The sequence below is a fragment of the Diceros bicornis genome, chromosome 3, assembly GCF_020826845.1.
Source record: "Diceros bicornis minor isolate mBicDic1 chromosome 3, mDicBic1.mat.cur, whole genome shotgun sequence".
NCBI lineage: Eukaryota > Metazoa > Chordata > Mammalia > Perissodactyla > Rhinocerotidae > Diceros > Diceros bicornis.
In genome coordinates, this window is record NC_080742.1 from 86185001 (window position 1) to 86191914 (window position 6914).

The 6914-nt window shown below is 39.8% G+C and overlaps 1 pseudogene; it reads left to right on the forward strand.

Annotated features, from left to right (window-relative positions):
- Positions 1-2564: 2564 nt before the first annotated feature.
- Positions 2565-3385, forward strand: LOC131400127 (ferritin light chain-like; annotated as a pseudogene).
- The last annotated feature ends 3529 nt before the right edge of the window (positions 3386-6914 follow it).

The window sequence follows — 6914 nt, forward strand, 5'->3', positions numbered from 1 at the left end:
TCTTACTTCTCTGCCTTTTAATTTTCTCTGTCAGGAGGATACAAAATTGGTTGCTCCAGTTGAGATCGCAAAAGCCCCTCTTGGAAGCCAGATCTTAAACAGGCCTTTTCCTTTCTTAACAGATATTACAGCAATCCCTACTCTGGGCATTTCTAACTATGCCAAACCTCTTTCAATATTCATAAAAGTCAAGGTTATTTTTATAGGGTACAAACTCCAATTTAAAACCCTAAACTCGTCTCATTCTAATTTGTCTGATACCCAACTCTGATGACAATATGATGTTATTTGGTGTTAAGAATAATTAAGGTAATTTCTAAATATTTTATTTAAAATATTATGTTGCTAACAAACCATTCTATTCAGATAACTCTGACCCAAACATGCCACATTACCAGAGGTTTAAGAATTAACATCTAGACTTGATGGTAGATATTACACCTTTAAAGTAGTTTATGAATTTCCCATGCTATGAAAATAAAGGAATTTTCTAATTTCTTTGTGAAGTCCAATAAAATTATTGGAGATAATCCAACATCCAAAGAAGATTTCATTATTAAGTTTAAAACCAATAAAGAAAATGCATTATCTTACTATTATTACTGGTTTGCATCAAACAGAGACTAAACCTTTATAGGCAATAAAAAGACAGTTATTTAATCTAGTTTCTGGAAGAAAAAAAAAAGGTATTCAATTATTGATAGAATCTTGCCTTATTCGTAATTTTCATAAACCAATAAAACACTGAAGCTGTAGGGCAAGGACTGAAACCCCTACCTAAAGAACCCTTTGAACATTTACAAATGAATTTCATTTTATTGTTTCAAGCTTTGATATATATTTTAATAATTATTTATAAATAAATATTCTGGTTGATCTGAAGCAGTCTCTTGCCAAAAGACTCACATGCTGATACAAAAACATGGATTTTGTTTTCCTGCCTGGAAGCATCGTCAATAATTAATAATGATAAAAGCTTACTTTACAGGTAAAATTTTTTTTTAATGTATGCAAAGTACATTAAACTGAAAAGTCCACACTATCCCCGAAGCTCTAAGAAGAAAAAGGCAAGCTAATGATACTTTAAAACCAATACTGCCCTGCTTCTAGAGAAGCTTGGCCCAGAGTTTTACCTCTAGCCCAAATGATAATGGGATCTATACCTCAAAATCTCCATAAATTCTCACTATATTAAATTGTTATTAAAATGCCCTTAAGACTTGGTTGAGTTCTCTACTGACACTGTCCACCGTGATACATCCTGATCTCAACAAGTATTATTTGTGTACTTAGTTATATACATGGCAGGTGCCAGCCACACCTCCAAAAGGGACACCAATAATACACCTCTACAGACTAACTTATCTAGAAATACTGCAACATGGATGAACCCTGAGGGGATTATGCTAAGTGAAAGAAGCCAGTTATAAAAGGACAAATATCGGGGCTGGCCTGGTGGCATAGTGGTTAAGTTCCACCACTTCACTTTTCCAGCCTGGGGTTCACAGGTTCAGATCCTGGGCGCAGACCTGTGCCCCACTCATCAAGCCATGCTGTGGCAGCGTCCCATATACAAAATAGAGGAAGATTGGCACAAATGTTAGCTCAGGAACAATCTTCCTCACCAAAAGGAGAAAGATTGGCAACAGATGTTAGCTCAGGGCCAATCTTCCTCACCAAAAAAAAAAAAAAAAGGACAAATACTGTATGATTCCACTTATAGTAGGTTCCTAGAGTAGTCAAATTCACCAAAACAGAAAGTAGACTGGTGGTTGCCGGGGGCTGGGGGTAGTGGAGGAGTGTGGAGTTAGTGTTTAATGGATATGGAGTTTCAGTTGGAAGAGATGAAAAAGGTTTGGAGATGACTAGTGGTGATAGTTGCACAACAATGTGAGTGTACTTAATGCCACTGAACTGTACACTCAAAAATGGTTACAATGATAAATTTCACGTTATTTATACTATACCGCAAGAAGAAAAAGGAGAAAGGGAGAGAAGAACTTATGATTCTACAACCCAGCCATACAAACTGGCTGGAGACCTACCTCTGAGGCCCACGAAAAGGCCCCAGAAACAGACCAATACCAAAGCAGACAGCTTCCTGTGAATTCTGTAATTCAAGATTTTGCAAATTAAGATGACATAGGTGTAGAGAGTGTACTGCCAAGGCCTTCAAATCAAGATGCATCATCAGGATATAGGATTCACACTTGAGCTTAGATTTCTTAGTCATCTCACCTCCCTTCCCTTACTTCTTTCCTTGCATATGAATCCTTTTTAGCATGGGCACCACTATCAATTTCCAATGTTGAATCTGCTGTCCAACCTTTTCAAGTATTTAAAACAAAACCTGATAGGCACCGCCCCCGGCCCCCGCGGATCTGTCTTTTGCTTCAACAGTGTTTGGATGCAACAGACCCAGGGACGCCCCTTTCTTCCAGCCTCTGAGCACCCTCCAATCTCTTTTCCAGTTGCAACCTCCGGGACCATCTTCTCTGCCATCCTCTACCTCTGGGATGAGCCAACACCATTTTCCAAGCTTAGCTCCTTATTTCCCGTCAACCATGAGCTTCCAGATTTGTCAGAATTAGTCCACTGAGGGGGAGGCTGCCTTCAACCGCCTGGTCAACTACATCAGCAGGCCTCCTACACCTACCTCTCTGGGTTTCTATGCAGACCCCGACGATGTGGCTCTGGAGGGCGTGGGCCACTTCTGCCGCGAGTTGGCCGAGCAGAAGCATGTCTCTTGAAGATGCAAAACCAGTGAGGCCGGCGGCCCGGTGGCTTAGCGGTTAAGTGCGCGTGCTCCGCTACTGGCCGCCCGGTTGGGATCCAGGCGGGCACCTACCACCGCTTCTCCGACCATGCTGAGGCGGCGTCCCACATACAGCAACCAGAAGGATGTGCAACTATGACATACAACTATCCACTGGGGCTTTGGGAAAACAAAGGAGGAGGACTGGCAATAGATGTTAGCTCAGAGCCGGTCTTCCTCAGCAAAAAAACAGGAGGATTAGAATGGATGTTAGCTCAGGGCTGATCTCCCTCACAAAAAAACAAAAAAACAAAAAAAAACAGCGAGGCCGCAGAAGCAGTCCCAACATGAGTGGGGTAAAACCCTGGACGCCAAGGAAGCCGCCATGGTCCTGGAGAAGAACCTGAATCAGGCCCTTCTGCATGCCCTCAGTTCGGCCGTGTAGACCCCCATCTCGTGACTTCCTGCAGAGCCACTTCCTAGATGAGGAGGTGAAACTCATCAAGAAGATAGGCGACCACCTGCCTAACCTCTGCAGGCTGGCCGGCCCCTGGGGGACTGGGCGAGTATCTCCTCGACAGACTCCCCGTCAAGCACAACCAGGAGCCTCTGGAGTCCAGCAGACTTTGAGGGGCACCGCTGGCTTCCCCCTGGCGTCGGGGCTTCTGCCAGAGCCTCTTCCTGCAGCCAATACGCAGCTGTTTAACCATCCTGGAGCCCTGTCCCAAGCTGTGGACCAAATGGAAACAATCAAGCATTTTGCAGCAAATAAGTAAATATACTAAAAATAAAAAAAATAAGGAAAACCTGATATCAAAAAGGATCTAAGACACTGGAGTTCACTGATTTCTACAATGATTCTACTCTGGCGAGAAGTTTCAAAACTACAATGTGTGATCCATAATTTATCTCTGATGAGGAAACAAATAGTTAAAATGCTCCATTAAAACAAGCACACAAAATGCAGCTTATATAAATTTAGTGAAGCTACTTTCTTGCTAGGCCTTAGTTTTCCAATTTTCTCTTAATATTTGTGGTTGTGCTCATCCCTTTGTGCCCTCCTCCACTGCCTGATAGCCAGGGGCTAAAAACGTGGCTATGCAGCCATTCCTTTATCCCCAGCTGACATCCAACTGAGAAGACTGTGTCAAGAAAAGACTAACCCCTTATACTAAACGTTCTCCATTTGGAGCTCGTTTGACCAAAAGCGGGGGAGTTGAGAAATTCCTGAGGGAAGTGGTACAGCCCTAGCCTAACTAAAAGATGGTGCCAACAGAAGGACCCAGGCAGATGTTACAGAGAGACAGCTGTTGTGTATACTCGACGACTACACTCCCATATTCTTCTGGAGAATCCATAAACCGACGAAGTTCTTGGATACCTGTCATCAGCCTTCTTAAGGACAGAATGTTCGGACTGATCCCTGTACCAGCTGCCGACTAGCTATCCAGTGGGGAAATGGAAGTATGTTGTAATAAGGCTTTTATATTGAACAGGAAGTTGTTGACAATAGTCTAAGTTAAACACGCATCAGGGAAACTTTAGAGCAATCATTTTAAAAAAAAAACGTGGAGCTAATAAGTCAATAGTGGAGATCAACGTAATCATAAAAATATTCAGTAAATCCAAAAGAAGGTAGAAAAAAAAGAGAAAGAGTTCAAAGGACAGATGGAACAAATAAAAATCTTATACCAAGATGGTAGATGCAAACTTGGTCAAATCCATAATTATATCTAGTGTAATTTGAGAATTCAAAATACATAAAAGGCAAAGATTGTCAGACTAGATAAAAATGTAAGACCCAACCATATGCTGTCTACAAGAAACTCACTTTAAATATAAATTAGAAAACAAAATAATGAGATTGCTTTATACTTGTTAAATTAGAAAAATTGGGGGAGCTTGGCCTTAAGGAAGTGCTTATGGAAGTGTGTTCTGTCAGCACAGTCACGCTGGAGAGCAGTCTGGTATTTGGCCAAATTAAGTCCGTGCATGCCCTATGGTCTGGCTATTCCACAAATCTAAGCAGTTATTCCAAAGAAACTCCCACCCGTGTCCATAAGGTTGCATGCACAAGGGTACTCACAGCAGTGTTGTTTGTTGTAGCTGGGTGTAGAAGCGATCTGGTGCAGATGGCAGAGGAGAGAATAACTAAAATACGGTAAATGCACACCGTGGAGTACTATGCAGCCAGAAGAAGTAACAGGCTAAGTGTAAACATAGCAACATGATTCTTTAAAACATAGTGCTAAGAGAGAAAACAAAACAAAGAAGAAACAGGATGAGATCTATAATCATATAATTTACATAATTAGAGACATGCATTCTAAACAACATTACCCATTTTGGAGCAATACAAATGAAAGAATATGCATTTAAAATATTAGAATGGTTACTTGTATATGTAGGGGAGTGAGAAGATGAAAAGGAATAAATGACAATACATAAATGCGTAGGTACATGTATAAAAACAAAAGAGGAGCCTCGGACGAGCTAACAACATTAATGTGCCATGAAGTGAGGCATATGATTAACTCGACGCCCATCCATGAAGTCTAACTAAGAAAAACATGTAAAATAAAATGTCATATAGTTGAATCTGTCAGTATTTTCCTTTAGACATTCTGACTTTTTTACCCTATCCTAAAATTATATAAATCACTTCTATTTTTCTAATCATTTCTAGTTGTTTTGTTTTCTGTATTTACATTTAGATCTTTAATTCATCTGAAAACACTTTTGCACGTGCTATGCAATATAGCCATAACGTTATACATTTTTTAATAGAAATCTAGTTGTTCCAATGCCGTTTATTCAAAAAGGCCATCTTTTCTCACTGATTTCATTTTATTTTTTTTAATTTTATTTATTTATTTATTTTTTCCCCCAAAGCCCCAGTAGATAGTTGTATGTCATAGTTGCACATCCTTCCAGTTGCTGTATGTGGGATGCGGCCTCAGCATGGCCGGAGAAGCGGTATGTCGGTGTGTGCCGGGGACCTGAACCCGGGCCGCCAGCAGCAGAGCGCGAGCACCTAACCGCCAAGCCACCAGGTCGGCCCTTTTCTCACTGATTTTAAATGCTCCATTTATAATATGCTTAACTCCTATAGTAGATGAGTCTGTTTCTGGGGTCTTCTTGATTCCTCTGATCTATTTGTTTATTCCTCTACCAAAACTACTAATTGGTGTTCTTTATAATATATTTTAGTATCTGTTAGGTCCTCCCTCGCTATTACTCTTTTCAACAATTTCTTGGTAATTATCACATTTTTTTTTTTCTTCAGATGAAAATAGAAACTTTTCAGTATCCCCCTAAATGCTCCATTGGGATTCTGTTTGGAATTGCACAAAATTTATATAATATTTTGAGAAATGTTGACAGCTTTATTATATTAAATCTTCCCACCCAGAAACATAGTATGTCTCTGTGTTCAGCTCTTGTTTTATGTCCAGTAGTAAAATCATGTAGATTTCTTCAGATAAGTGTTCCACCTTTCCTGTTTGATTTATTCTTGGGTAATTTATAGATTTGTGCTACCGTCAATTTTTTTTTTTTTAATTTTCATTTCTCACTGGGATGCTATTATAAAGAAAAGCTATTGATTTTTGACTGTTTACACTTTATCTAGAGATCGTTCTAAATTGTCTTTTATATATAATAGTATATTTTTATTTCAATATCTTGAATTTCTACTTTCAGAAGGTGATAGGCGATTGGTAATTGTTTTCCTTTCAAAGTGAGCAGGGAAAAGAAGGAATTTAGATTCAAACTATCTCTATTTTATTTTATACACACACACACACACACACACACACACACACACACTGGTGAGCAGAACGTTTACAACATTGTTTAAAAATTGGAAAATTTTAAAGCATTTAGTTCACCAACATATAAGGTAAAGGTTGTGTCCAGAAGTAAACATAAACAAATATAAACATAATAAAATGAGGTATTTAAGAAAAAGAAATTTTTTTTATATATAAAATTAAGTGGCTGGGCCGGCCCGGGTGCACAAGAGGTTAAGTGCGTGCACTCTACTGCAGTGGCCCGGGGTTCACCGGTTCGGATCCCGGCCATGCACGGACGCATCACTTGGCAAGCCATGCTGTGGTGGCGTACCATATAAAGTGGAGGAAGATGGGCATGGATGTTA